The sequence below is a fragment of the Gouania willdenowi genome, chromosome 9, assembly GCF_900634775.1.
Source record: "Gouania willdenowi chromosome 9, fGouWil2.1, whole genome shotgun sequence".
In the NCBI taxonomy this organism is placed as follows: Eukaryota; Metazoa; Chordata; class Actinopteri; order Blenniiformes; family Gobiesocidae; genus Gouania; species Gouania willdenowi.
The window spans coordinates 29790484-29799095 of NC_041052.1; the positions used below are offsets into that span (position 1 = coordinate 29790484).

At 35.8% G+C, this 8612-nt stretch overlaps 3 long non-coding RNA genes across 3 annotated transcripts; all 3 read right to left on the reverse strand.

The window, feature by feature from the left end:
- Positions 1 to 4502: 4502 nt before the first annotated feature.
- On the reverse strand, positions 4503 to 5009 carry LOC114470177 (uncharacterized). Its single transcript, XR_003674834.1, has 2 exons — positions 4950 to 5009; positions 4503 to 4842 (listed from the first exon to the last, which is right to left on the reverse strand). It is a non-coding gene; the product is annotated as an uncharacterized LOC114470177 (long non-coding RNA).
- A 33-nt stretch (positions 5010 to 5042) lies between these two features.
- On the reverse strand, positions 5043 to 5563 carry LOC114470178 (uncharacterized). The gene is made up of 3 exons (XR_003674835.1): positions 5518 to 5563; positions 5330 to 5444; positions 5043 to 5207 (listed from the first exon to the last, which is right to left on the reverse strand). It is a non-coding gene; the product is annotated as an uncharacterized LOC114470178 (long non-coding RNA).
- A 176-nt stretch (positions 5564 to 5739) lies between these two features.
- Positions 5740 to 6212, reverse strand: LOC114470180 (uncharacterized). Its single transcript, XR_003674837.1, has 2 exons — positions 5924 to 6212; positions 5740 to 5850 (listed from the first exon to the last, which is right to left on the reverse strand). It is a non-coding gene; the product is annotated as an uncharacterized LOC114470180 (long non-coding RNA).
- Positions 6213 to 8612: the final 2400 nt, after the last annotated feature.

Genomic DNA, 8612 nt, shown 5'->3' on the forward strand with positions numbered 1-8612 from the left:
AGATTATATACACAAATCCCAAATCACGTGTTAGAGTGAACGGATGCTGCTCGGACTTCTTTTATTTAGAAAGAGGGGTCCGCCAGGGTGATTGCCTCAGTCCACTTTTATTTGCAATTAATATTGAACCCCTTGCAGCATCAATCAGGATGAATAGAAATATTAGGGGCATTGAGGATGGGAATAATAAAGAACATAAGATTTCACTTTTCGCGGACGATATTTTACCATATATCAGCGACCTTGCAACATCATTGACCCCACTTATGAACGCTTTAGAGGATTATGGCAATCTTTCGGGCTATCAAATAAACCAGTCAAAATCAGAAGCAATGATGTTAAAAGGCCAATGGCCCACAAATTCCAGAGATAAAGTTCATTTTCGACTCTCTAATCAAGGATTTAGATATCTTGGAATAATGATTACTCCAAAAGCATCACAATTATTTACAGCTAACTATAGTAAATTGATAGATGAAATTAAAAAAGACTTCACACGGTGGGAAATTTTGCCCCTCTCACTAGTAGGCAGGATAGAAACAATTCGAATGAACATATTACCAAGACTTCTTTTTCTATTTCAGTCACTACCTATTAAAATCCCAATGTCTACATTTACAACACTCAATAAATGGCTCTCAAAATTTATTTGGCAAAATAAACGTCCAAGAATTAGACTCAAAACTCTCATGTGCCCTAAAGAAATTGGTGGATTGAATATACCAAACTTAAAAAATTACTATTACGCAGCTCAACTTAGGTCTCTGCTGACATGGGTGTGTCAAGAGGAAGACTCAATCTGGTTTGGAATGGAACAGGGAGACTGTCCTGGAATGTTTCTTGATACGATTCCATTTATAAATCCAGATGCATGGTCAAAAGAGAAGAAGAAAGTTACAAATGAATGGGTCAAAACCACTTTATCCATATGGTCAAATATCAGAAAGACACTAAATCTTACCGAGTTCACTTTGCAGACTGATACAAATTCATCATAATTTGGAGTTTCCACCTTCCTCTGGCTTTAAAGGTTGGGCTGGAAAGGGTCTTATTATGCTGGACCAAATGGTTGAAAGAGGAAGTTTAATGTCTTTTCAGCAACTCCAGCAGAGGTATGACCTGCCAGCCCAAGATTTTTATAAATATCTACAAGTAAGGAATTATTTTGTTAAGCATAATTACATAACCCTGTTACAAACTCCACCCACAAATTTAGAGCAATTTTTTATTCATGTAATAAAGGGGAAGATTAACAGTAGATACATATCTCATGCTTACAAATTACTACAAGAAAATACAGAGAATACACAGGAAATTAAGAGAAAATGGGAACTAGAAATGAACATAATAATTAAAGATGATGACTGGGAACGGACATTGCGGGAGGGACACAAAATAACAAATAGTCCAAGCCTGAGAGAATTTGAGTGGAAAACTAAAATTAGATTTTTTAGAACCCCCTTTGTCACGTCTAGGTTTGGTGGAACCTCTGATCGGTGTTGGAGGGGCTGCGGTCTGGTGGGAGACCATACCCATGTGTTTTGGGACTGTCCAAAATTAACTAACTATTGGAAAGACATACAAGGAGAAATTAAGAATTGTCTCAACATTGAAATCCCATTAGAACCTAATTTATTAATATTGGGAATTCTTCCCAACAACATAAGATTAAATGATATTAAATTTATACTCAAAATACTACTCTTAGTTGCAAGGAAAATGATTACGGTCTCTTGGCTCAAGCCTCAGCCCCCCACTATTACTCAATGGAAGAACAAACTAAAAGAAGTGTACCATATGGAGCAAATAACAGCAAGACTGCAAATGAAAATTGATGTATTCATGGATAAATGGTCCTTAATGCAAAGATACATTTCTAATGGCTGATTTGTTTATACTATTCCATGCTGAAAGAAAGAAGGGAAGGAAGATGCACGTGTATGTTTATAAACTGTCTCTTTTCTTCTTTCTTCCCCCACTGTGATGCTGGCTCTACTTTGAAGATATAAGGAGTAATGTATGATGTGCCTACATTTTGGCTGATACTACTGGATTTTCTTTTGTTGTATTTGACCTGTATTGAAGATTTTCAATGAAAATAAGTTCAAAAAAAAAATAAAAAAAAGATACACGATTATATATATTTTTTATGTGTATGCATTGATATGGGCTCTCTAAACATTTTATATGACTGATAAAATAATATATTTACGTAGCATGACCATATGTTTACTTTCACGTCAGGTTTTGCGCGTAAAGTTAATTAGGATGCGCAGGTTTCCTACAGACTTTGAACGTCTCACTGTGATTACTTTAATTTACTGTAACTCCGCCAATAATTGCTCTATCGGGACAATTTATGTATTTTTCTGTTTTTTGGATTCATTTTGTTTTTTATGTCATTTTGTGTGTTCATCGAGTCATTCTGTAGCGTTTGCTGTTATTGTCATTTTTTTGTTGTCATTTTGTGGATATTTCTGTTTTTGTAGTCATTTTGTGTGCTTTGACCTTTGCTCAAGGTCATATTTAAGGTCAAGGTCAGTCTTCTGTTTTTCCTGCATTATATAACTTGTCAACAAATCCAGATACAGGTTGTTATTTTTGCCAATTGTTAATTGCCAAATACGTATTCGCCTTTCAAATACAGGTCTTGTCTAGTTTAAACTTATTTTTGTAGTCATTTTGTGTTTTTCTGTTTTGTTTTTTTTTGTGATTTCGTATGTCTTTGCAGTGGGTTGATTGGCTGATTTTTATTGTCATTTTGTGAATTTTTATTGTCCTTTTTTAAAGTTTTAGAGTCATTTTGTGTAATTTTGTGTTGCTGTGGTTTATGTTATTTTGTAGAATTACTTTGGGTCTGCACAAAATTATACTGAAGGCCACATGTGGCCCCTGAGCCACAAGTTGCCCTTGTCAGTGTTAGAAGCACTGTGGACCTTTTTTGTTTGACACTTTGAAACACTTTCTATTAAGAAACGTATATATAGTATCTCTCTCGTTGATGAGGTTCCTGTGTTTTTAGAATGAGACCCAAACATTTTTCATTTATTTTTTTTTTTTTTACAGAATCATTGCAAACCTTTGAGGATATAATGAGATCTGCTGTCATCTAGTGCATTTCATGAGAAATTACAGTATTTATAACAACAACAAAACCTACCAACAGGACTTTTGTGTTCTATTACTTGAAGGTGAAAAAAGATGTAGGTAAATTTGTGTGTCATCTTTCTTAATGTACATATCACAGCAGGATGAATAAAACTTGAAATAAACATATTCCTGTGAAAATATATTTTTGGCTAAAAAAAAAGGAAACATTTACAACTTTTTTTTTTTAAACACAGAAAAAATGTGTTACTGCGTATGAAATAAATCCTGAAACAGAAGAAATCCAACACAAAGTCAAATATGATAAATCAATAACTTTTTGGGCTCATTTGAAGTAAAAAGAAGCAAAACGGCACAAGTTTAAATTCTTAGTTTAAACTACATTAAACCATGTAAAGTTATTAAAAAATAAAATACCAAGACTAAAAGAAAATGATTTTTTTAACAATCTAAACAGAACAAGAAACAAGCCTTTAATGCCATATTTTAAACCAACTAAATTATTTTAAACAAGCTAACAACAACTAACATCCTGAAGGGCTAAAGTGGCTTGATTATTTGAAAATGATATTTAAAAAAATACAGTAAAAAAATATTTACTCCTAATAGATGTTTCTGCTTTTGGTATTCATTTATTTACTAGTTTTTTTTCTGTAAGAGCCCTTGAAACAACAAATATATAAGACAGAACATAAAACATCCTATAGTAAATTGAATATGAACATATACTGTATATATAAATATAAAACATAATCAGGGTTCCCACCAGGAATTGTTCACAGCATGGGGTAACATTTTGAAATGTACAACTCTTTGAGGGCCAAATTTAGTGAAGTAAAGCTTTGTTACTGCCTCACTTTAAAGCCTAAAGTTATTTGTTAGTATAAGGGTTAGAATCATATAAGTTTCTATCTCCTCCTACTCCTTTTTGAACATGTACAGGCTTCACGTGCAGGATTTTAATCATTTATTCTCACTTTGCTTTGTTTGATTGTTTTCTAAATTACAATTATTAGCATTTTCATTGTAGTAGATACACTGTTGTTTTGTTTATGTTCAAAATTAAATTAAATCAAATGAATTGGTGAGGGTTCATGGATGAATGTAGTTAGAGTTAAGCCTGGTATACGTACTCCACTAATAAATACTCACAGACACTGTATAGACAAGAAATAACATTTTATTATACTGTACAATATATATATGTATGTAGTTATGCTTAGCACACATAACTACACACATGAACGAGTGCATTCATTTATAAACCATTACATGTGTGCAGATGTCCACGTCACACCTACTGGGAGAGCACTGGGAACCATTAGATTGTAAAGGATCAATAAATAATCATGAACCATGACAAAAACCTGGTGTAAAATAATAGTAATAGTCAATAATAATACATTAGCAATTTATTGATGGAAATTGGCTCAAGTTAAGCCAAAAAAATGCATGAAATTTGGGTTGGGATGTATGCATCATACTGTTGAGAAAAGGAAAAATCTAAATGTCATATTCCATAAATCATCTTCTCCATGTGTGAGCTGTGTCAGTCTGTACGAAGAACTGATGAAGAAACATCCCAGTGATGAAGATGAGCTTGGATTCAGATGGAAAGTGAGTTGAAAATTCAACAGTTTTTTGTAGAAAGTTGAAACCAAAGCAGTCTGTGTAAACACTGCAGTGCTGGTGACGAACATCTGGAACTGTCGGATTCTCCTCTGAAGCAAAACTCTGCAATCAAACAAGACAATTGACAGTCATTAGTATCAAAATCATCTTTATTTTTACATTAAACACGTATTCAGATTCTTTCTGCGTAAATGAGAGGCTTTACTTACATTGATTGTTTTGGTGAATAGAAGTCTTTCTGTCCTCTGGTAATGTTTCCTCCTCAGGATGCTGTGGATGCTGGTGCTCCTGTCTGACATTTTATAGGCATTAGTATAGCGTAACATCTACCTATTTTTTTTTTTTATTAAACGTGTAGTATTTTTGCTTACATTGTTTTGGTGAATAGAAGTCTTTCTGTCCCCTGTTGATGTTTCCTCAGGATGCTGTGGATACTGGTGCTCCTGTCCTCCATCTTCATCCTCCTCCTCCATCAGTAGATGCCATTGTTCCAGTCCAACATTTTACAGGCATTAGTATAAAGTCACCTCTATTTTTACATTAAACATTAGTTCAGTGTCTTTCTGTGCCAATGAGAGGCTTTACTTACATTAATTGTTTTGCTTTCTGTTGATGTTTCCTCCTCAGGCAGCTGTGGATACTGGTGCTAATGTCCTCCATCTTCTTCATCCTCCTCCTCCATCAGTGGATGCTGGCACTCCTGTCTGACATTTTACAGGCATTAGTATAGCGTAATGTCTACATATTTTTTATTAAACGTGTAGTATTTTTGCTTACATTGTTTTGGTGAATAGAAGTCTTTCTGTCCCCTGTTGATGTTTCCTCAGGATGCTGTGGATACTGGTGCTCCTGTCCTCCATCTTCATCCTCCTCCTCCATCAGTAGATGCCATTGTTCCAGTCCAACATTTTACAGGCATTAGTATAAAGTCACCTCTATTTTTACATTAAACATTAGTTCAGTGTCTTTCTGTGCCAATGAGAGGCTTTACTTACATTAATTGTTTTGCTTTCTGTTGATGTTTCCTCCTCAGGCAGCTGTGGATACTGGTGCTAATGTCCTCCATCTTCTTCATCCTCCTCCTCCATCAGTGGATGCTGGCACTCCTGTCTGACATTTTACAGGCATTAGTTTAGCGTAATGTCTACATATTTTTTATTAAACGTGTAGTATTTTTGCTTACATTGTTTTGGTGAATAGAAGTCTTTCTGTCCTCTGTTGATGTTTCCTCAGGATGCTGTGGATACTGGTGCTCCTGTCCTCCATCTTCATCATCCTCCTCCTCCATCAGTAGATGCCGTTGTTCCAGTCCAACATTTTACATGCATTAGTATAAAATCACCTCTATTTTTACATTAAACATTACTTCAGTGTCTTTCTGTGCTAATGAGAGACTTTACTTACATTAATTGTTTTGCTTTCTGCTGATGTTTCCTCCTCAAGCAGCTGTGGATGCTGGTGCTCCTGTTTAACATTTTACAAGCATTATTATAAAGTCAAGTTTATTTTTACAGTAAAGGTGTGTTCAGTATTTTTACTTACATTGTTGTGGTTGATAAAGAGTCTTCTTTAGCCTCTGTCCTCTGTTGATGTCTCCTCCTGTCCTCACTTGCTGGGATTAAAAAGGTTATCTCTAATTTTTAACTCTAACCTAACTCAACCTAATATATTATGCATGTTTTCATAACAGTGACAGGACAACCACTCCAACTGTGGCCTGTCATAAAGAAACAAAAAATAAAATCCTTACCATTAAAAAAGTCCCGGTACCAGTCGTTGCCTGGGACATCAGTCGTCTCGCAAGACGCAAAGGCCAACTTACCTGAAACAAGGAAGCCGGGTACAAACGGGGAACTCTGCTCATAGATGGAGAGGAGCAGGAAAAGGAAAAGTACAGATGACTCTAAGATGAGTCAGAGCTGTCGTCCCGTCTCGGCCTCTTCGTCCCAGGCTCACAGTGACTGTCAGAGTCGGACGATGCAGGTTCCTCAGAACCGTCTACGTACCTCTTCCTGGAGACACTGCGTCCAAGTGGTGACTCCTGGGAATACTCACCTTCTTCAGGGGCGTCTGTGTCTTCTGGTTCTTCAAGGTCTTCTGGTTCTTCAAGGTCTTCTGGTTCTTCAAGGTCTTCTGGTTCTTCAAGGTCTTCTGCTGCTTCTGGAGTCAAGTACCAGGTCGGGAGCAAACCCAGAAGTTCGGCCCAGCCTGGGACCAAACCCGGAGGTTCTGCCCAGTCTGGGACCGAACCCGGAGGTTCAGGCAAACCTGGGACCAAACCCGGAGGTCCTGCCCAGCTCTGGACCCAGCCTTGCGTTCCAGCGCTGTCAGGGAAAAAACCTAAAACTAAAAAGTAATTTAATGAATAAAGAAATAGGTTAGTATACAGTGATTTAAAAAAATATATAATTTCATCACATTACAAATATCAAATCTTTAGATTAAACATTACCAACATTATTCAAATGAATCACAGAAAAATTCAAACACAAACAATGCAAACTACATTTCACCCAGTCTAACTGAACATCACTGGCTGCTAAAAATAAACAAAAACACACAAAAAACATTCAATTTTCTAATATTTATAAAGTATGAAATAAAATACACATTTCTAATCAAATCTAACTCAGATCAGGACTTAAATATTTTTTTACTTTTTCACTAAATACACCTCTGCAGCCCAAACGCTCACTTCAGAGTAAAATTATCACTAAATCTATCAGCATTTCTTAATTTTCATTGAGTTAACACAGTTTTCTGAACGCCTATACATGTTTATTTTTAATTATTCGACCGTTTTTAAACCTAAACCTGTGTAAAGTTTAAACCAAACGTCTCAGGCCACAAACCTAATTTAAAGACACAAACCTCACGATTAAATGATACAATGTTTAGGCTCCATCATGTTTAATGCTAATGATTAAAGTAGGTTTATCAGATGAGAATAATTCAACATGACTTACACTCTGGACACTCTGCCATGCGTGGCCCCATGGTCTCCTCCTGGTCTTAACTTGTCCTCTGGTTTGAAGTCTTTCTCTGTATGGTACGGGTCTGAAGTCCTGGTCTGGTTCTGGTTCTGTAGGAGTCTCTAAAGAGACTTTTCTGTGGGTCTGGTAAATGTTTTCTCTGCTCAAAGCTCTCCGCACGTCTGTCTCCGTCTCTCGCTGCTCGCAGAGTAACTGAAAATCAGCAGGTGATTTTTAAATAACGCCTCCTCCTTGTCACGTTCACGTACACACGTACAAATGTATCAAGATTCAAGAATATATATTTTTTTATGTGTATGCATTGATATGGGCTCTCTAAACGTTTTATATGACTGATAACATAATATATTTACGTTGCATGACCATATATTTACTTTCACGTCAGGTTTTGCGCGTAAAGTTAATTAGGATGAGCAGGTTTCCTACGGACTATGAACGTCTCACTGTGATTACTTTAATTTACTGTAACTCCGCCAATACTTGCTCTATCGGGACAAATCGAACAATTTTTGAACGCAAAAAAGTTGCTATTTGGAGTTTTTAGTTACTTGTTATTATCTTAATGCTGAACCCAAATATTACACTGTTGAGGCCACTTTAAAGGGAAAATACTATGTGAGTTATTTAGGTTTTAGATTGTTTGAGGTAAGATCACGAGCAGTTAGCATAAAGGCTGTCAAAAATTCAATTACTAGTGAATTACGACAAAAAAGAAAAAAAAAAACACACACAAACACATATTTCAGCTAGACAGCATGAAGACGTAGGTAATTTAATTTTTACAATCATTTATTGGCTCCTCAAGTGACAATGCTCTTGCTAGGCTATTGGTATTGCAAGGCTAATGCTAATGATAGTCAATGTTAATGCTAGGCTAAT